The sequence below is a fragment of the Colobus angolensis genome, unplaced genomic scaffold, assembly GCF_000951035.1.
Source record: "Colobus angolensis palliatus isolate OR3802 unplaced genomic scaffold, Cang.pa_1.0 Scaffold82, whole genome shotgun sequence".
Taxonomy (NCBI): domain Eukaryota; kingdom Metazoa; phylum Chordata; class Mammalia; order Primates; family Cercopithecidae; genus Colobus; species Colobus angolensis.
Genome location: NW_012122043.1, coordinates 2,161,356 through 2,184,161, shown reverse-complemented (window position 1 = coordinate 2,184,161; position 22,806 = coordinate 2,161,356). Strand labels below are relative to the sequence as shown.

General features: G+C 45.7%; 1 protein-coding gene across 2 annotated transcripts in view; it reads right to left on the bottom strand.

Annotated features, from left to right (window-relative positions):
- Positions 1–22,806, bottom strand: part of NDUFA10 (NADH dehydrogenase (ubiquinone) 1 alpha subcomplex, 10, 42kDa) — a 64,589-nt gene that overhangs the window by 5,777 nt on the left and 36,006 nt on the right. The window lies entirely within an intron of this gene.

Sequence of the window (22,806 nt, the reverse complement as noted above, 5' to 3'; positions counted from 1 at the left end):
AAATATCTGCGTGCAAATCTGTGTGTCAGAAGTCCACGCTTAATGTAAACCAACATGATGATTTTCCTGACCTTCACAGTTAAGGGGGTGAATGGCACACACACCCACGTGGGTACTGCTACCCTCTCCCACCCCAACCCAAAGGCTACACACAAAGAAACCTGAACCGGGCTGCCTGAGGGAGGCGCCCTGGGCGGCTGGGGAACAAAGGAGGAGCATTACTCTCATCTGTACACTCTGATGTATCTTTCGAATCTTACAGCATGTGCAAGGATTTCCTTTGTCTTTTTTCTTCCCCCTAAGGAGAGAGAGATTAAGTAACTTGCTAAGGGTGGCACATGGCCAGTCTGTTCACAGAGCTAGAATTGGAGCCATGTCCTGCTGGCTCCTGAGTCTGCTCCTAACCACTGGCCCACATTGCACACCAGGCTGTGCCTCTTCCAGCCTATGTTCGTGTCTGTTCCCAGTTTTCCCATCATAAATAACACTGATGTGCCCTCTCTAGATTTATGTGCTTAAGATAAATTTCTAGAAACGGAACTGCTTGCTTAAGGAAAAACAATAAACAGAGCCATAGATGCTGACGCAGCCACCAGAATGGGTTTAATTTAATAATGCCAAGACGCTGCTTCAGATCATTATGCTGCTGCTTACACCTCGGGGCTGATTCAGAGCCTGGGTTTTTCGTTAGGAATTTATACCAGGCTCTTGGCCTTTTAGTGCTTCATGCACGGGTTGGCAAACTAGAGCCCACAGATCAAATCTGGCCACTGACTGCTTCTGTAAATGAGGCCTCACTGGCACAGCCTGGTCCATGTGTTTACACACTGGCTGCTGGTGCTTTTGCACAGCGCAGAGCTGAGCAGCTGTGAGGGGCTGTGTGGCCCACAGAGCTAGGAATCTTTACTCTCTGGCTCTTTAATGGAAACCTTTGCTCATCACTGGCCTAAGAAAGACAGGAAGGCAACGACAAGACAGTAAAGCTGAGTCCACGACATGGTTTAAGTTCACTTAGCCCACAATTACTTTGTAAGCACCCACAAGTGCCAGCTCCTGTGCTGGGCAACAGCAGGGAACAGGGTGATTCCCCAGCTTCAGGTGGGGTTACAGAGGCAGATGAAACATGCTGTTCTTTTATTCAAAGTGACTCCACTGAGTTTGTGTGATTCAACGTGAGGACTGGATTGAGTTCTGATGTTAGAAAGGTGCCCACTTCTAAATGCTACAGCCAACCTGGGATCTGCGCCATAAAGGCCGAGGCCGCACACTGAGGCTTCTCCCAGGTGCTTCTCTTGGGTGCACAATTTAGACATGTCCTACATTAGTGCTTCAGATGCCAGCTGTTCGCACAGAAATCAGTCAAGGAAATATACACACACACACACACACACACACATATACACACACACACACACTCTCATTCTAATGGAGGAAACTCCTTGTACTCATGAACACTGGGTCCTAACTGCTTTGAGAGAGATGAACGAAGGCAGTCGTCTCTTCTCTGGCTCCATAAAACCTAGAAACAAGCTGGAATGTGGGAGAAGCCCAAAGTAGAAGACAGAAGGTGATGCAGGGCGAAAAGGGTGGAGAAATCCCACCTGACCACACAGACAGAGGCTTCAGGCGCAGACAGGGTGCGGATCAGCAGGGAAGAGGCGGCCATTCAGGAGGAGGGAGGAGGCAGCAAATGCACACAATGCACAGAGCACGGCCTCCGCAGAGTAGCAAGCGCAGACTTGAGCCCTGTGGTCTTAAAGAAGCCCCAACATGGAAAAATGCCTCCTCCCGAAATACACCCCAGACTTCAGTCGACGTGAACTACGCAGCTCCTGGGCAATCAGTTACACCGTTAGGGCCTATGTGAGAGGCATCAGGCCAAGTAACAGTCAACAGTTTCCTTCCACGAGGCAGTAACAGGGTCTGAACTTGCCTCCCAGCCAGATGCATTTAGAAACTGGAGAAACTGAGTCTGGTGGTTGCATCTGACTCTGGGCAGGACACAATTACTAGATTTTAGGGAGTACAGCACTAAAGGGGTGAGGCCTAGGCAGAAAAAGAGCTCCAGAAATCTGCACAGAGGACCCACTTGGTCTTTGGCTGAGTACCAATTAGTGTGTGCAGGGGGTAAAACTCCATGAAGCTGGACAAAGCCGACTTCAGGGAAAGAACAGTTTCTGGGGAGTTGCAAGCAGACGACTCCCAGAGCTCACTTAGGGCTGAGAGTCGGCAAGCTCCCACTGGCCAGAGCAGAGGGGCCTCTCGCCGCACACATGCACCATTCAACAGGGACCCCACGGCCATGCCATAGTACCAGGCTAAGCCCTTCCTGAAGAAAGCCCATTGCAGGCTCACCAGAAAGCTGAAACATCAAGCCTCAAAAGGTTTACACTGACTTGCAAGTACCTTAACTGCTGTCAGAAAAAAGTTCTAACACAGTTCAAAGGAACAGAACAAGATCTAGCACTCAAAAATGTAAAATCTGCAACGTATGGCAAGCAATGAGACATCTCTCTGCACATGAAACAGGAAAATGTAACCCATAACAAGGGGAAAATATCAAGCCAACTCAGAACTGACAAAGACGATGAATTAGGAAACAAAGACATTACAACAGCTGTTATAAAAATGTTCAGTATGCTCTAAGAATTAAGTGAAAACTGTAATAAGGAGAGAACTGGAAAACATAAAAAGCACCAAACAGAATTTCTGGAGCTAAAAAACAGCATTCCTGAAACACAATTCTACTGGATAAGTGTGGTGGTCATGAAAATGTGCTCTGCAGAGCTCCTGCTGCAGGGAGGAAAGTGTGCTCCTCTGCAACGCTCCTGCTGCCCCTGACCCTGCATCTGCCGACCCTCAGGACCTGCTGCCTGCTCACGCCACGGCCACACACGTTATAGAACGTGCCCGGTCAGTGATGGAGCACAGAAGAGCTTCTGGTGCCAGCTGTTCCTGTGGACATGGGACTCCCTGACAGGCATCTTTAGCTCTAGAACACTCATCAGCTTGGCCAAATCTTTCCTGGATTCTTTCTTCCTGTCTCCTGTCGCAGTTCGGCAAGGAAGAGCAAAGGCTCTCCTGCCATCTCAGGCTTCCTCTCCCTGATCCTTCAAAGGTGTTTTCTTCCAATAGACCTCTTCGACATCTAATCTCTTGGCTTCTGATCTTGGTCTTGGAAGGTCTTGATCTTGCTCTTAGGTCTTGGAAGACCTAAACTAACACAATGCAATTAACAGCATATCATACACCCACTGAAAACATAAGTGAGCTTGAAGGCAGAGCAGCAGAAACTATCCAAAATTAGGCACAGAAAGAAATAGGCCAAAAACAAATGGACAGTCATAGGGACCTGTGGAAAACAGCGAGTCACCTAATGCATGGATACATAAGAGTCCCCAAAAGGGGGAGGACAGAAAAAAATCTGAAGAAATAATAACCACACATTTTCCATGTGTTCTGAAAAGGATAATCCTGCCACCCAAGAAACTCAATAAATCCCAGGCAGGATAAATACCAAGAAAACCATGCAGAGGAATGCCATAATTAAATTACGAAAAACTAGTGAGAAAAAGATCACGAGAAAATCTTACAAACAACCGAAGGGAAAAAAGGTTCATCAGGCACAAGAACCAAAGTGAGGAAGAACTGCAGTCTTCTCATCAGAAACTGTGCAAGCCAAGAGGCAATGGAATATCTTTTATGTGTTGGAGGGAGAAAAAAAAAACTGTCAACCTAGAATTGTATATCAAATGAAAATACCCAGCAAAATGAAGCTGAACTACGTATTTTCAGAAAAGCAACAGCTACTAGAATTCACTGCTCCCAGACCTGTTTTGTAACAACTGCTAAAGGAAGTTATTCACACAGGAGAAAGATGATGCTGGGTAGAAACTCAGATCCACACAAAGGAATGAAGCACATCAGAAATGGTGGAGGGAAGGATAAAAGACTAAAAAATCCTGTTTCAATCTCTTTAAAAGTTACTGTTTAGAGCCAAAATCACAACAGTCCATTGTGTGGTTTCTGGCAAAGTGTATGAGAACAACAGCACAAACAACACAGAGGGCAGCGACAGCTGTGGCCTCGGGTCAGATACCTGCACTCTGTGTGAGGCGGTTACATGCTGACAATGTGCGGGTTGACTGTGACAAGCTAGAGATGCCCATGGCGAAACCCTACGGCAATCATCAGAAATGAAATACAGAGGGGTAGCTCCTAAGTCCACAAAGGAAATAAGATGGAAGTACAGTACATAACCAGTCTAAAAAGAACCCAGGAAAAGATGTAAATGTGCATCTCATCTGCGAGTATACATGGTTGAAATGTAAGGTAAGAAGGAGCAGGTAATTCAGTCAGAGAGGGCACTTCACCTCCCTCTAAGAAAGTTCCTATCCAAGGTTTGGCTAATGACAACAGATGTCACTGAATCATTCATTTGTATGGACAAACTTCTCTGTGTCATTATTTCAGTTTTTGCAAAGACAGCCTCTAACACTTAGCCCTACCTACTGCTCTACGCAGTCACTTATTGGAGAACCACGGTAATGAAAGAAGTACCACATAAAAACATTCTCAGATGCTGCTTTGTAAAAAGGAAGTAGAAAAGAACTTATTTGGTGAGTGAGTGTGATTAACTTGATAGTAGATCTACCTCAGGAAATGTCATTCAGGAGAAAGCCAAGGAAAACTCCTGAACAAGCATCTCCCCACCCAGGTACATCGCAAAGGTCTCCAAGAAGACCTTCCTTGAGCACGGCAGCTGACTTGCTATTCCTGGCCAAGGTCATGACTTTTCTCTATTGAATGCCTATGCCACTCACTCTTCCTGAAGTGCTGTCCTGAGCCACCTCTGCCTCCTCGAATCATGCCATGAAATCACACCCCTTCCTTCTCAGAGCTCCCTTCGTCCTTTGACTTTTCCTTTGGTACTCATCAAAAAGTCATGTCCAATGCAGTCACTGATATACTCACTGATACCAGCAGGCAGCCTCTAAGTAGAGACCCTTTCACTAGTGTTATCTCATGTGACCCTGACAATGTGAGGTAAAGGTAGGCACAGTCTCCATTTTAAGAGAGACACGGGTGTTCAGAGACTTGACTTGCCCAAGGTCACGTGGCTAGCTGGTGGCAGGCTGAAAAAGGAGCCCAGACCTTTTAATGATCAAGTCCAGGATCTTTTTCCCACTATACCATGTAAATATTCGTTGAATTAAACTGTGACTTTTAGTGTGCTAACTCTTAGAAATAACACAATAAGCTCTTTCCTCAATCACATGCTACTTATATGAGGTTTTACTGAAATCCCCTCATTCCCTCCAATTTTCCATTTATCTGTCAATCAGCATATAGTAAAGGTATGTTGCTCAAGGTCTCAGCTATGAGATTTCTTGGGAGTCTGTTAGGTTATGATCCACAATCCACTCCACTCGGATAAAGGTGACTCCAATCTTTCCGTAGGTCCTTTCATATGTAACTCAAAGAGCTTCCCTTGGGGGATGTTTATATCCTAGTAGTCACCTCAGGGACATTCAAGGATGCTCACAGTTTCCCAGTGGAAAGAGTTTTCATGAAGGACCTGTGTGTGTGTGTGTGTGTGTGTGTGTGTGTACATGTACACATATATTTGTAAATATATTGATAAGTATTAAACATACTTATAAATAAATATGTGTATATTCCAGCAACAAATCCTTTATTGTATTACCGTAAATATAAATTAAACAAAAAAAGGATTGAGTGAGGGCGGCCTGTCTACTGGGTTGGCTTCACTCCGCTGGGGCAAGAAATGGGTTATGCCAGGCATGACTGGCTCCCCTCTCTCTAGATGCACTAAGGAACTTCAAACTACTGTACGGTTCCGGGGTGATTTGGAAATTCCAGTTTCCAACTCCTATGTTCCACTATAACATATACATCTAATGGATTCTGCTTAGAGTTCTTCATTAATTTTAAAGAAGAGGATTATAGATATTAAAGACATTTCTCTGATAAACAATTTCCCTTAATTTCCATTACTGTAGAACACAAATCCAGTATAACAAAATTGGCACCAATTTTCAAAAAATCTTTTATCAGTCAACTTTCAAAAACCATATTTTTGTTTTGAAAATGTGTGTTCTATTTTTTAGTACATAAAACTATAGCTTCCTACAAATATATCATTATTTAGCTGTCAGATTTGTTGCAATGAGTATTAACAACAGTTCAAATGTCTTAATCCTCCTTAACTCTTATTAGCTGTGAATAATAGAAAAGTTCCTAATCTAAGCGCTTGTTTTAAACCTGAAAATGGTATGCTTTCTAAAAATTCTAAAATAAATAAAATAATACGTCAACATACAGTAAAGTCAGGGCACTTGGTTTTCCAGATTGCAGGGAAGACATTATCTTATCACTTTCCATCAGTAGACAGGCAGATACCACATACCAGCAGCAATCACATACAAACCAAAGTACCTGGTAAAGAGCACCTTTTATGCCAATCATCTTCTTCGAGTGACACATGCTGATAATTTTCTATATACAGAGATGTAAATAACTGGGGCATATAGATGAATGCTGAGTTTCAATGATTAATTTTCACAGTGCATGTGGCAGGGCACAAAGTGGAGAGAACACTGAAGGCATTATGCATTTACTTTCAAACCCAATTAAGTAACTTCTAAATTGAAAATTTGTATTTTAACGCAACTAGATACCAAACTGAGTTCCAAGTAAGGTCTGAATGTCATGAGGAATCTAAAGCAATCACGTCCTGCCTTCCGTCTCCAGCATGTTTAGGTCAACTGATTCTAGTGCTTTTCTGTAAGGTGAATTTCATAAAGGCAAGAACATACAGTATTAACGTTAAAGTTACTAAAAACATCTCTATTTAAAAAAATGGTAAGGGAGAACTCAATACTGAAAATGAAAACAACTTGAGATAGTAAAAGAAATAAAAATAGCAGGAGAGAAAACAGAAGATTCTGTTGTCCTAGCAACTATCTTGGACACGATCAGCTTCACGGAGGGAGCGCAGTATCTTAACAGCATCTGGCCTCCTTCCATTGAAAAGAGACTGAATTGGTAAAGCAGAAACCAAATCACAGTTTGTCTAATCCAAGGAAGGGCTGCACAGAAATAAAAAGTGACCTGACACAATGTTTAAAACGTGACTTTTAAAGAATCAGCAGCCTGTCCTGCACACATTCAGCATTTTCATGAACTTATACAGGGTCAATTCCAAGCACACAATGAGGGTCGCCAATGAAAAACGTGTTCATAAATATTGGTCAGACCCCAGGTACACATGCCCCTCTGAAAATGCTGCTTTACTTGTTTATTTACTTTTATTTAATTTTAGTTTTTTTGAGATGGAGCCTCACTCTGTCACCCAGGCTAGAATGCAGTGGCAATTCTGGTTCACTGCAACCTTCGCCTCCCGGGTTCAAGCGATTCTCATGCCTCAGCCTCCCGAGTAGGTGGGATTACAGGCGCTCGCCACCATGCCTGGCTAATTCTTGTGTTTTTTAGTAGAGGCAGAGCTTCTCCATGTTGGCCAGGCTGATCTCCAACTCCTGACCTCAAGTGATCCACCCGCGTCAGCCTCCCAAAGTGCTGGGATTACAGGTGTGAGCACCACCCCCCATGAAAACGCGGTTTTAGATGAAAACTTGGATTCCTGAGGCATCAGTGCCCTAGCGCTGGGTGCTGCCTAGAGTGTGGACAGGGGCCTGAGAGCCACCAGGACACTAGCCAGACCAGTGACAGGACTGGTCAAAAACTCCAAGGTCACAGGACCAACAAAACCAAGAATCATAAACCCTTCTATTTATATGAAAATCTAAGATCCACTCTATTGTGAAAAGGTCCTTCTTTACTAGTCTGTGTACCTGTGTCACCAGCAAGTTCATCAAATGAGAGTTTGGATGTCCCCTCCAAATCTCAGGCTGAGATGTAATTCCCAGTGTCAGAGGTGGGGCCTGGTGGGAAGTGTTTGGATCACGGGGGCAGATCCCTCATGAATGGCTTAGGCCATCTCCTTGGTGATGAGTGAGCTCTTACTCTGAGTTCACACAAGGCCTGGTCATTTAAAAATAGGTGACACTCCACCACCAAAGATCCGGTCATTTAAAAATGTGACACTCCGCCACCAAAGATCCGGTCATTTAAAAATATGTGACACTCTGCCACCCCATTCTCTTGCTCCTGCCATGTTAGGATGTACCTGCTTACCCTTTACTGTCTGCCATGATTGCAAGTTTCCTGAGGTCTCCCCAGAAGCAGAAGTTGCTATGCTTCCTGTACAGCCTGCAGAACTCTGAGCCAATAAAACTCTTCTAAGTAAATTATCCAATCTCAGATATTTCTTTACGGCAACATGAGAACAGCCTAATACAACCCCCACGCCTTAGTCTGTGCATGGTGCTCGCCCCAGGGGCCCTGCAAGCAGCACAACGGAATGGGAAGCAGCACGGCCGCCTGGACACACTTGCCCAAATGTGAGTCCTGCCCTCCCAGAAGCTGCAGGACCTCAGAAAGTCACTGTGTCCAACTGCTCATTTGCAAATGGAATAAGAATAACAGTGCCTTCTTGTGGCAACAGCATGATGCCCAGCACACAGTAGGGGCTCGGGGTGACCTGGCATTGTTACCACTGTCATCAGCAGCAGAAGCGGTGCCCTCTTCAGCCTCCGTCTTTCTGCTCTTTCCCCTTCCTGTCAGGTCCTATTCAGCCCATGACACTCCATCCCCCAGCCCATAATCCTTCCTTCCACCAGCCTCCCCCCACCTTGCAGGCCATGGCTGCCAGATTAATCCTAAGAGCCTCCCGGCTCAAGCATCCACACTTTCTATTGCCAACCACCCTCCCGGAACCCAGCCCGTCGGTTCTGTATCTCTTGCTGTTACCAACCAAAGCCACGGCACCAGTCAGGAAAATGTCATCTTAACCATCACTCCACATCATCCATTTAGTAGTCTTACCTTGAGCTAACTTCTCTGGGTCTCTGTTTTCCAATCCCTTAAAATTTATCTGATAAGAGTTTCTAATAGTCAAGAAGTTACTCTAAAGCCCATAAATCCTCAGGATCTATGAATCTCAAATTCTGGTTCAAATTCCAACACTTCTGACAACCTTTCTTAATTATCCCATCAATGCTGATAAGAAGTTCTTTATACTGTAATTCAAGACTTGGTTATATAACAATGTGCAAGGCTCTCTAATTCGGTTATACTGAACTCCTCGGGTTCATCTCATGCCTGCTGTAATCACATGTGGCTTAGGATGAAAAGTAAGCTCCACAGTCCGCTCCAAGACCCTGTGCGATCTCGCCCCACTCGTCACCCTCCCACCTGCGCTGTCTCCTTTCTCTTCACATCATGCTCGCCCCAGGGCCACTATCTCCTTTCCCCTCACATCATGGCCCTTGCCGGCCATGCCCTGCAGCCTCCGGCCTTCACAGCCATCCTCCTCCTCCCTCAACTGCCTCCCACAAGACTCTTTTTTTTTCTACTTGGCAAACTCATACCCATCCTGTGAGATGTGAGCCTTCAGACCCCAGACACAGCAGCCTACCGCACATCCCTATCCTCTCACGGTTCCCACAGCCTCTGCGATTCCATCGCACCCTCTGCGCACGTGTCTCTGCTGAGTCTCCAGGGTGTGGACACCGGGCTGTGTCTCCAGCCCCGGTGCAGTGTCTGGCACCGAGTGCAGTGAAATGGGGGCCAGATGAACGCACGGGGAAGGTGGAGCTCCCGCCAACAGGCTGAATGGCCTCAAGTGCACTGCAGAGTGACAAGCAAGAGCCACAGCAGAAAGCGAGGCGACTCCACCATGCGGAGCCAGAAACTATAAGCTGCGGCAGAGGCTGTGAGAGCTCAGAGTGGCCCTAGAAAGGAGTTCCAGTAAAAAGACATGATTCCCTCAGTAAGAGCAGCTCCCAGAACACTAGCAACTTCTGGGGCACCACTGATTTAGACAATTGCATCAACAGCAGCAGCTGTGCACCTCTTATAATTACACGAGGGCAAACAAAGCAAAAATTACAGAACCCCAGGAAGAAAAATGAGTTGGCTGATCCCTTCCTAGACTCAGGTCTTGGTGCCTTTGACTCCATCCAGCCACAGGAAGAGCTGGGAAATCTTCCCCGCCGAGGAGATCTCCCTAAACTCAGACTGGAAGCCAGGTTCAGGGATAAGGAAAGACAGATGAGAGAGACAGGAAGTCTAGAATGGGTAGCTGGAGCTTCTTCCTAACTAACGAATGTCACTGGACCCCAACTGCCGTCTTCTTGCTTAGTTCAAAGTCACCCATCCATTGGCAGGTACAGGTGGGCGGGCACAGGAACCTGGGATCTGGAGCGCCACAAGCTGCCACTGTTCCTGCCAGTGTCCCGCCACTGTCCCTGAGTGTGGCGTGCTAGGCCCCCTGACTCGCCCCTGGCGCTGCTCCTGTTTCTGGAGGCCCCATTCAAGGGTGCAGCTGATGGGAAACAACAGGCTTCCCAGACACCTAGAAAAGGCAGCCGGCCCTTCATGCAGGTGAGAGGATTCACAGGAACCAGAACCACTGTGTGCAGATCTGACCCCCTGTGTGCTCCACAGCTGGACGAGCATGCCTCTTACAGGCCAGTCAAGACATCTCCAAGATCAGTCTGTTCCAGAGAGACTCATGAGCCATCACATCCAGGAAGCGCAACCATGCATATTTATTATGTTAAGCACACAAACTGCTGCTTTCACGCTTGGAGAACGTAAATGTGACACATCAAATGGCTGTAATCTACTGTCTGGAACTGGCCCTGTGATGTGAAGAGCACCAGTGGATTTTAATCAAGGAATGAGATGCTTCAATGACAATGGCCAGCGTGGTCACTGGGCCTGGTCAACCACCCAGCATGGGTCAGCTGGCTTTCTCACCTACCCTCACAGCACCATGGATGTAGGTCCTGTGCCTCCACTCCACACATGGCCAGTCCAACAGAGAGTGTCTCCCCGTGGGAGGAACGAGCCCTCACCCATCCCTCCAGCCTCCCCTCAGCTAGGCTGGGGTCCTATGAAACAAGCAGTGATCTGGCCTGGCCATGCCTGCTTGGTGAACTGGGATCTCTGATGAGCTGAGAGGCACCCCCGCCTCTGGGATCCCCGCTCCATCAACGGTCCCATTCCTCTCCTGCGTTTTTTCTCTCTTTCCACAAGCACTTACCCTTTTGTCTATAAACACAGAGAATGCCTTAGCCCTTAAAAACAAGACAAAATAACAAGCTACAGAAGATGGAATCTCTAATTCCCACCAGTCTCCTGACACTTCTCTCAAGGTTCACCTATGACCTGGTCATCAATGCAGTATCCTGGGCGTGGTCAGCCTTCACCACCCCTGACCTTCCTGCAGCCTCTGAAAGACACCGAGGCCCTTCTACAGGCTCCTCTGCTGGTACCCAGGGCCCATGCAGTCTGGCCTGCCTCCTAACACTCTGGCAAGCTTGGTCCTCTTCACCAGCTCCTCCTCCTTTCAGTAGAAAGCTCCCCTGACCAACCCCGACTGGACCACTCACAGGCCAGCTTACACAGCACACCAAGTGGCAGGATCTGCTCCCGCTGGGCCACTGGCACTTCTATCCCTCCCACCAAGCGGTATGAGCCAGCGGTCTGTTTCCCAGCGGCGATGCCACTTGTACTTGTCCCTGCAGTTACAAAATTTAATTAAACGTTATGAAAACTATGAGTCTGAAAAGGAAGAGCTGCTGTTCTGTTAAAACTAGGCTGAAACACTTTGGAACCATTTGATAAAGGTGAGTCGCTAAAATAAGGTCTATTGAAACAGGTGTGGGCGAACCACCTGTAGGTGACGTGGGGAAGAATTCTGTCTTCCCACTGTTTGTATGCTTTTTAGAAACCTGAAAAAGGAGTTTCTGCTTATAAAAGAATTTGAGCTCTAATAAAAAGTGTCTTAAAAGACATGGAACTCTTTTCATATGAAAGTTAGAATAACGGCTTTGTTTCAATGTATAAGCTCCAAACAGATTTCAGAAATCTGCTCAGACACAGGGTGGGGTGAGCTTCCCCAGCGTCACACCACTCCCTGAGAAGTGCTCTCCTGAGTAACCCTTTCTGGGCTCATCCATCCATCAGTAAATTAAACATAAGGGTCAGGAAAAGATCCATGAGGAAGTATGCCTGGGATTCCCAAACTAAAGCCTTTATACCAAAGTCTTATTGTTACAAATGGCAAATTCCTATCTTAGAACCCCACCCCACAGCCCCACCCCACCCAGCTGCCACTACCTGTCTCTAATGTGCTTTATAGCAAGATCCCAGTGCTGGCTGAACTCGCTCCACCCCTTTCCTCCAGTCATACACACAGCTCTGCAGGAGAGGCAACACAGCAGAGGCCCAGGGCTCCACCGCCCGGTGAGGAAAGACCACCACCAGGCCCTCAGCAGCCGCTCCCCACCCTGCACCTCTTCCCTGACTCCCTCTGTTGGAATCCTTCAGCAATAGTCTGCTTAATTCTGAAAACCTAAAAAGCAAAGAAGCAACTTGGCTGAACAAGGAGGAGCAACAATGCCTCTGGTAAGTTGGGGCTCTCGGGAAAAGAGATGATGCCTACACTCAGGGCCCCCGCCCATGGCGCCAGCACTCTCACCTGCACCACCAGGATCCTCCCTGACCGCCTTGGCCCTCTGCCTTTGCCCCCACAGTTGAAACTCAATGTGGCAAGCAGAGCAACCCTTTGAACCTGAAACCCAGATGATGCCACTCTCCAGCACGCCAATGCCAGCACCTCACCAGGAGTACAGCTGAACTGAGGTCCCCGCGGTAGCTGCAGACCCCGGCTGACCTTGACCTGCCGCCTTTTCACCTCACTCCCTGCTCAAGCTCACCCCACCCGCATCACACCTCACTACGACGGGCTCTTCTCTAGTTCCAGAACGTGTCCACCTGCTCCTGCCTTCCAGGGGGTGCCTGCTCCTACACCCCCACATCCCTCACTCCCCTGCAGCGCCTGCTCCCCTACACCCCTACATCCCTCAGTCCCCTGTGTCAGGTGCCTGAGACCTCTCTCCAGGGCAGCCTCCTCGGCTGTGCTTTCTCCAAGACCCTGGAGCCCTGTTACCTGTCCGTCTATCATCTGCTCTCCCTGCCCACTAGGAGTTGAGCTCCACGAGGACAGGGTTTGGCTTCACTCTCAGGTGTGGCCCCAATGCTTGCAACAGTGCCTGGCACGATAAGGATCTGCTCAGGGCTAAGTGCAGAAGTGGTAGGACACTGAGATGACACTGTCGGGCAGGGGGTCTGAAATGTCAGGCTCGGCAGCAGGTACAAGAATTCTTTGATCAGCCAGGTTTCCCTTCTGTGCCTTCGGGTTGGGGGATGTAATCAATTCTGCATTCTGGGGGATTGTTCACTGGGTAAATACCTACTGAGTATATAAAATGTAGACTTTCTAATTCAGACAGGCCCTCCACAGAATGGCTACAGAAAGAACCAGCACCAAAACAGGCTTTCCAAATATAAAGAAAAATAGGGGAGGCTTCCATTTCTAGCAAAACAGCAGCCCTAATATGCTGAAAAACCTCTTGATATAAAAACCTCTGGAAATGCTTCTACATGTATTGCTGAGCTCCGCAAGAAATCACAAGGGGCTAAGAACGAACAGCAAGTGGAAAAGCCAGAGTGGTGAGCTGAAGCCGCAGTGCCCTGGGGACGCCTAAGAGCTGCTGAGAGCCAGAAGACACGGCCTGAGAGCCAGAAGAAGAGCTGCTGAGAGCCAGTGCGGGGACTCCTGAAGGGCCACGCCCTCAGTGCGAGGAGAAGGACCCCTGCCAGCAAGGAGACCCCAGCTGGCACCCAGTGGTGAAACCACCCTCCATTGGGAATTCGTAATCACAGCCTGTCCCCACACAGGTTTGAGGGTTGAAATTCACATTACTTCCAGGGCCTGGAATACCACAAGCAACAAAGGTGCCATCGATCCCTCCCTGCTCCTCGGGAATCTGAGGCCTGGCAGCAGCAAAGGGTCCTTTCAAGAGTAGGGCTGCCAGGACTGGGAAATCATATAGGATAGCCGGTTAACATCCTTGGGATATACTTATACTAAAACACTAGCTGCTCTCAATTCAAGCTCACCTTGGCATCCTGTACTTCATCTGGCAGCCTGGCTCAGAAGGGACCCGCTCTCACCAAATGCCCACGGATGCAGCCCCACAGGGCAGAAGCTCAGCACCCAAAGTCTCCACACAGAGAAGAAAAGAAGTCACCATGGGTGAGAAGAAGAAACAACAAAGAAGATCAAAGTGTCCAGAGCAGCACTCCAGAGACAGAGCATAAAGTAACTAGGTTTAAAGTGTCCACAGAAAGAGAAGCGAGGGGGAATTACCAGCAAGGAGTAAGACCCTACCAACAAGATGCAAATAGCACATAAAGAAAAATTCAAATCCAGACCCATCTTGCAAAACTGCAAAAACACTAAAGTCAGAAAAATCATGAAAACCCTGGAAGAAAAACGAAGACTATAATACTTAATCTAAAGAATAAAGGCCAAAGCATTACTCCTTTCCCAAGAATCAGAAGTGCAACCTAGTAACTCCTAACCTCCAAGCACCAACAAGGACAATACCCATCACAAAATATGCATGCAGCGTCCCAGGTGTCTTACAGTACGCAGACCACCTACTTACAGAAGCACGGTGCAAGTGTATGTTAAGTTTCTCATGAACGTATAAGGCACAGTTTTAGTAATTTTATTATTTTTGTAACATTAATTGGGATTATAGAAATTCTCATGTTAGTGGCAGAATTTGGCTAAAACACGTATTTTTAACATTTAAAAAAAAAAAGTCTCCCAGAAAGTGAGAAACTGCCTACCAGGGTAATGAGCTTCTAGGAACCACTGTCATGAAAAGGCATCCACTTGCTCCAGGAAATAACTGGCCGCCAAATACCTTCTGCTCTAATATTCATACGTTCTCTGTGGAATGTCCTCCCTGCATACTGTTTGCTCCCCTGCAGCAAACCAGTGACCTGACGCACGTACCTGAAGACCAATAACAAGGTCTCCTCACCTCCAAAGACCAGTGAGAAGCATTTCAGGACCCTCTCTTTCACTCTGCGCAGCGCACCGCGGGTAGGGGATCCCCAGCTGCAAGGTTAGGAAGAGACAATTCTGTTCACCTCGTCTCTGACAAAGGCTGACTTTACTTTCCTTTAGTTACTTGTCTTTTGCAATTTTCATAAAAGCAAAACCTGAACTCTTTTCTAAAAAACTCGATTCTTATCTTGATTGTAGTTACAGTTTCTTCTTCTAACATGTAATTATAGAAAACAGCATTTAATTTTGTTAGCAATTCAAACTTCACAATAATTCTTGCTAAACCTCAGAACCTCTAACTGCGACCCAACTAAAAACAATTTCAATTGTCCTTGCCTAGTGGCCTCTGTGAGTTGAGGTGTCAGAGACTGATGGCTCCTGGCTCTGGCATGTTCTCCGTCTGTTCTGATGAGATGAGACACACCTCCACCTGCACACATTACTGTCTCCGGGCCCTCTCTCTTCCTACACACTTTCCATTTTTCTAGCTATGCCTGTTGTCTTCAGCTGAACTAGACAGGAATGAGATGAAGGCAACCTGAAACACAAATGATTCAAAAGAAACTCCATTTTCATGAACATTTGCCTTCCTATTACATCATGAGTATTTGTTTCCAAAGGAAGGAAAAGAGTTGGAGAAAATGGGTTTTAGAGTTAGGGTTTGATTTTTAATGTGTTTTTTGTGCAACAGTTGTTTTTTCCCCTCAGCATCTGACGGAAATCGCTGCTAGCACAAGCTGTCCATCGGATGGCCAGATAAAAGGAAGCCACTCTCGCCAGGGTGGGGCCTTTTGTTAGAAAGAAAAACTCTTCATCTCTTCCTGCTCCTGGGGAAGGCCTGCACTCTCTCAGGGGTGTGTGCAAGGAGACACAGTTACAGAAGGCTTCACACAAGACATTTCGGTATTCAATTCCTTGTCTGCTAAAGTCTCTACCGAAGTCACTTAGGTCAGAATGAAGCTCCCTGAGGGGCCCCCTGAACACAGGCTCAGGAGGGAGGGGACCACCAGAAGGAAGGGAGCTTTACCTAGTACCCAGAGAAGCCAATCTAGAAAGCAGCTCTGCAACCCATGCAGAGAGCCTTCTGTGAGAAGCCACAAACCTTCCCAGATCTGAAACAGCTGCACGTGAAACCCAGAGGAGCTTTGTTCATTCACCTCCAGGCATCCCCACAATGCTGTTTCCAGAAGGAAATGCAATGAGAACTGTTGCTGATGTCTCTGATGGACAAAAGGAATTTTATGAATTTACAGAAATGGTCATTATTTATTACTATTTAAATTCAACTGATCATTTTATAATATCAAGCAACTGAATTTCCTTAAACAAAACCCTCTAAACAGTCAGGCAATTCTTACTCAACAGAGGAACATAAAGGTTGTGGTGTGCATGAGGCTTTCTGGAAAGAGGAAGAGCAGCTTCCAGTGGAGACCCAGCAAGCACGATCTCAGACAGGAGCCCACGGTCAGGGCCAGAGTGCCAGGTCGCACTGACAGCAAGTGCTCCTGATGCTTCATCTCTGCGGATTCCTCCCCAAAACACACAGCCCAGTCTAATCGCTAGAAAACCATCAGGCAACCCTCAATTGAGGGAGAGTCTACAAAATACCTCACCAGCACTCCTTATTAAAAACAAAGTCTGAGAAAATGTTACAGCCAAGAGGTTCCTAAGGAGACATGAGGATCTAATGTCGTGTCATATTCTAGATGGGACATTGGAACAGAAAAAGCATATTAGGCAAAAACTAAGGTAATCTGAATGATTCAAAGTGTGGGCTTTCGTTAACAATAAGGGCCGAACGTGATGGCTCACGCCTGTAATCCCAACACTCTGGGAGGCCGAGGTGGACAAATCACCTGAGGTCAGGAGTTTGAGACCAGCCTGGTCATGATGGTGCAACCCCATCTCTACTAAAAATACAAAAATTAGCTGGGCACGGTAGCAGGCGCCTATAATACCAGCTACTTGGGAGGCTGAGGCACGAGAATTGTTTAAACCCGGGAGGTGGAGGTTGCAGTGAGTCGAGATCATGCCACTGCACTCCAGCCTGGACAACAGAGTGAGCCTCGGTTTCCAAAAAAAAAAACAAAACACAAACAAAAAAAAACCCAGGAAGTATTATTAATTCATTAATTATAACAAATGCACCACACTAACAGAAGAAGTTAATAAAACGGAAACTGGATGTGAGGTATGAGAGCTCACTATTACCTTCACGGTTTTTCTGTAAATCTAAAACTGTTCTAAACATTCGTTTATTTTTTTAAATGCTTAGAAATTTAAAAATCGGATTTCCCCAGTCATGTAAATACGATTCAAAATTTTAACATTTCTAAACATTTAATTCAAAACACAAGTCCAGTATCATAGATTCTCTTAGATTCTCTTTAATGCTCACAAACTGAAAAGCAGACAAAACCACATAAAATACAGTGATGAAAAACTGCTAGGTGAACTCTCCATGTACCTGGTTAAAACAGCTAACACATCTAGCTGGTGGACTAGTCATGCAGACCAACCCTCCCCTCCTGAACAACCAAACAGGGGACAATGTAGAAAAGGACTCTACAAAGGCAACATCAGGCTGCAAAGGCAACAGGGCAGGGAGGGTCCTGGATGCCAACGTCCAGAGAAGAAACAAAAACAGCTGGGCTGTACAGGCGGCATCATTCCCCTCCCTGAGGTGCTCCCCAGTCCCACCAGCAGAGCTGAGGGGCTAAGAAGCCCGGCAGAGCTTTCAGCAGCAGGAGTGCACGGTGGGGCCAAACATGCAGTTCAGGACCCACCAAAAAGAAAGGACTCCGGCAAAAATGGCCTCTCAGTAAGGGCAAGCTGGAAACACTCAGGCCCCACAAAACGGAAGCTCAGTGTCATCAGCTTGCTTCCTGAATGCTCTCAGGGGACCTGCCCTGACTTCCATGCCTGCCAGAAGATGGCAAAGCACATCCTCTCCAGAGGGAGACAACTCCAGGCAAAGTCTCCACAAAAAATGACTGCCACTGGAAAACCACAAAACACCGATGAAGGGGCCACCAAACAACAAGATTAAACAAGCCCAAACCAAACGGGAGGGGCCAGACCACTCACACAGACCTACAAGAGACACAGATACTGCAATTATCAGATAATTCTGTGTCACTTTGTGACGAATATGTTTAAGAAATTAGATGACAAAATAATTTCAGCAGCAAACTTGAAATTACAAAAGAATGAAAATTCTAGAATCAAAAACAAACCAGGACGAAAATTTAAAACTCAAATATAAGAAATACAGGTCTAACAACAGATTAGGAAGAGCTGAAAGGATGATTAGTAACTTGAAAGGCAATTTAAAAGAACACATCTAGGCTGATGCACACTCAAAACAAAAAACAAAAAACAAAAACAAAAACAAAAAACAGGATGAGAAATACAGAAAGCAGCAGATGCATGGAGAACATGGTGCATGGTGAAAAGGACCAACATATGACCGACTGGAAGCAGAAAGAGCAGAGAGAAAATATGGCAAGAGTAATACAGACACACTGTGGGAGGCAAAGGCAGACAGAAAATGCGGCAAGAGCGATACAGACACACTTTGGGAGGCTGAGGCGGGCAGATCACCGGAGGTCAGGAGTTTGAGACTAGCCTGGCCAACATGGTGAAAACTTGTCTCTACTAAAAACACAAAAAATTAGCTGGACATGGTGGCGCATGCCTGTAGTCAGGAGGCTGAGGCAGCAGAATCGCTTGAACGTGGAAGGCAGAGGTTGCAATGAGCTGAGATCGCACTACTGCACTCCAGCCTGGGTGACAGAGTGAGATTCTGTCTCAAAAAAAAAAGAAAGTGATACAGACAACGAACACCAGCCAAAGGCTCAAAGAGTTATAGATACGAACCTCAGGCCAAGTGAGCACAGACGCACAGGCACACCTACTCACACAACACACACCCCAGAGAGTATAAACGCATGTGAACCTCAGGCCAAGCGAGCACAGATGCACATGCACACCTACTTATACAACACACACCCCAGAAAGTATAAATGCATAAAACCAAGCCAGAAAAATCTCTTTAAAAAAGAAGGAGAAAAAACTTGTCAAAGAAATACGAAATATCTTCCGAAGAGGAACTATCATTAGAAACACAAAAGCCAGAAGTATAAAATAGCAAAGTTTGAAGCACTGAAAGAAAATATTGGCAATTTAAAACTCAACACCCAATGAAACCACCCTGCAGGAATGAAGACAGCCTTTCTTCCTTCAAGTTCAAATGGAAAGCTGTTCTGCAGAACTGGAGAATACCTGCACCTGCCTGGGTGGCAGGGATTAGGGACACCATGGTAGCAGAGACAGGAGACTAAGTTACACCCTGTGGAATTCCGGCAGGTAAATACACTGAGATCACAGGGGCTGGTTTTCTCATCATCTGAGAAGGATATGGATGAGGAGAGCACTAAAATGAACCTTGTTGTATTGCACTGGAACTAGAGACACTAGTGTGTATTCATGGTTTTCAACAAATAGAGAGAAAGACAGAAACAAGTATAGATGTATCTGAATAAACAGGAATCTGGGAGTCCATAGTGATATATGGAGATCAATGAATAAATAAATGGGGAGAAGGGAAAATATTTGCTTCTAGCAGGACACTACCTGGTCATATAGAAAGAACGACAGAAACAGAAAATTATAATGTGACAATCATCATAGTAATAATTTAGCCAAGAAAAATCAATGGATGCTAAAACTACTGAGTGAAAGTTTGATAAGGAAGAGGACATTTACATATTCTCAAAGTACTTCCCCTCAAAATACTAAATAAGAGTAAAAGACAACTTTATAGCGAAGACACCACCTTAACAAGTAATAAAGGTAACAAAAACAGTGGTGGGACAAATGGGAACCGTATGCCAAATATCCCTCAAAACCAAATTGAGGGATATTCAGCAAGGTAACCGTTCTGTAGTCTCCAAAAATGTCAAGGTCTTGAATGCCAAGAAAAGCCTGAGGAACTGAACCAGATTCACAGAGACTAGCAGAGGAAACCATTCAATGCAAGCCATCACCCTGGATTGGCTATTTTTGCTCAGAAGAACACGGCTAGGATAAATGACTGCTCATGAAGAGGGCCTGTGGATCGGACAGCAGTAGCGCGTGACGCTCATTTCCTGACTGACAGCTGTACTGGGGTTGTGGAAGGAGAACATCCTTGTTTGCGAGAATTACATATTCAAGCCATGATTCTCAAACCGGGCACTATATATTGACAGGAGGACTCGCTCAAACACATTTCTGGGCCCCATCTCCTGTGGGTCTAATCCAGGAGGCCTGGACTGAAGCCTGAGAACTTGCATTCCCAACAGCAGCTCAAACGATCCTGATGCAGACACCACCCTCTGTGAACCACCACATTCGGGTGTTTGAAGATAACAGAGCATCATGTTAATAATTTACATTAAATGATTCAGGAAAAGTTATTTTTCCTTTTCTTTTTTTTTTTAAGTTTGGAACATTCCAAACTTAAAAAAAAAATAAAATAGGTAAAAATGATGATCAAATAAAGAGCATTTTAAATAGTAAGTGTGAGAATTTATTATTAGCAAAAAATTCTTCAGGCAGAAGACCAAGGATGCTACATACAGGCGCAGCGCCCAGGGAAGGGGTGGGCGGCCATGGGGCAAATGCACAGGCAGAGCTGCCGAGCGCAGCTCAGAACAGTCACAACGTCTGTGGGGCTAACATGTATGGAGAATTAAGATGACTGAGATCATGCAGAACATAAGAGTGGGTAATTCTGCTCTGGAACTGGAAAGCTAATTGATCTTCAACATCATTAAGCCAAAGATAAATATTTTAATTATCAGGTTAGTCACAAAAAGCTATTAAAATGATAACTAGTAGGGAAATAGGTGGGGGTTAATGGAATAAAGAAAAAAACTTAATCAAAAAAGAAAAAAATACATAGAACAGGTAGAAAAAATATAAAACAGTAAGATAAGCTACTTACAAACAGTAATTGCATTAAATGTGAATAGATAAATATTTACATTTGAAATATTCAGACTAATAAAAATTTTTTAAATAACTGCAAATTACAAGGTAACCACATTGAACATAAAGACACAGAAAGGTTGAAATTAAAGGACATGGAAAAAGTTACATCATGCATATACTAACCAAAAGAAAGTTTCAGACGCTACATAAATATTGAATAAACTTTACAATAAGAACCACCACTAAAGGTAAAGAGGAAAACATCACAATGAAAAGGGTGACTCTACTAACAGTGCAATTCTAAATTTGTATGTATCTAATAATATGGCCCTAAAACAAAAAAGAAACAAAATCTGACAGAACGGAAAGGAGGCACAAATCTACAAAGAGTGGCAGACTTTAACACACCTCCCACAGGAGAGGAAGGACTTCAGGCACAGGACTGAGATCGTGGGTTCTGTACTGAGATCGCGGCTGCTTCTGCCTTACTGGAGAAGGACTGAGGGGAGAGACTAAACCCAAGGAGACCGGAGGGGAAGCAGCCGTACAAGTTCAGGTGGGAATGATGGCAGCCTGGATGACAACAGGAAGAAGTGAAGCCACTTGTGAAACAGACTCAACAGGACCTGGTCACGCACAAAAGCAGACACGGGGAACCAATACTAAGTGTGGGTTTTCTGGCCTACACAAGAGCAGCAAGCAAGGCACCAGTTACAGCAATGATGCCAGGGAAGCAAATCCACAGAGCCCCCCACTCAAAGAGGGAGAAATGGCACATGCACTCACATGTATACAAGGACGGAAGGAGGTGTGCCCAGATTAACCACCAGTGCCTCTGAGAGATACCTTTATGGTTTTATGTGTTTTCCCCAAATCCTCACACTGAATAAAACCACTTCCAAAACAATCCAAATTTACTTAAAAGAAAATGCCAAGTACCTCGAGTAAGAAAGAAAGCAAGGGGATCTACTCAGAATTTCAGTGGGTTCTCCAGGCAATTTGCTGGTATCAACTCAGACAATTAGAGGAATGCAAAAAAATTTAGATTTCAACTCATCTACATGTTGAAGGCATAGCCTGGAGTTCTGATTTAATACAACTATTTCACATTTACCCATAACAACCCACAGCCACCACTGCCACAGATAAGGATCGTGCTCTTCCCAGTCCATTGACACCGGGGTTCGCAGCGCAGGCTGCAACTCACCCGCCGGTTCCCAACAAAACCTACACACGCCTCTAACCAGTGGAATCTTGCCACAACAAATAACTCACTAAGAAGGTATGGCAATTGGATAAGAAGATCAATGACACAGTTGCCCCTACCAACTTCCACCCTCACTGTCTGTCCCAAGCTCTGCCTGCCCTCCCTATGCCCTCCCATATGGCCTAAGGGCCTTCTGCAGGAATGGAACCCTCATTATTTACAGACAAAGAGTAAGACAATACCAAAAGTAACATCTGACAGTAAAGAAAGTGACATAATAGCTAAAGAACAGAGTGTTCTCCTATCAAGATAATGTGCCTGATGAAGAACCATCCAGAAGAACCTCTCTGCTCTGGGGCTGTCACCTGAGGACTTCATCAGCTTTCCATACAGAAATACGGGGAAAGGGAGAATTATTTCAATGAAAAAGAGGCTCCTTCCCTAAAACAAACAAAACACAACAACAACAACAACAACAACAACAAAAACTCCTTTCTGGAAAAGTGACTACAGTGTCCCCAGGTGCTGCAGACACACCCCCCAGCCA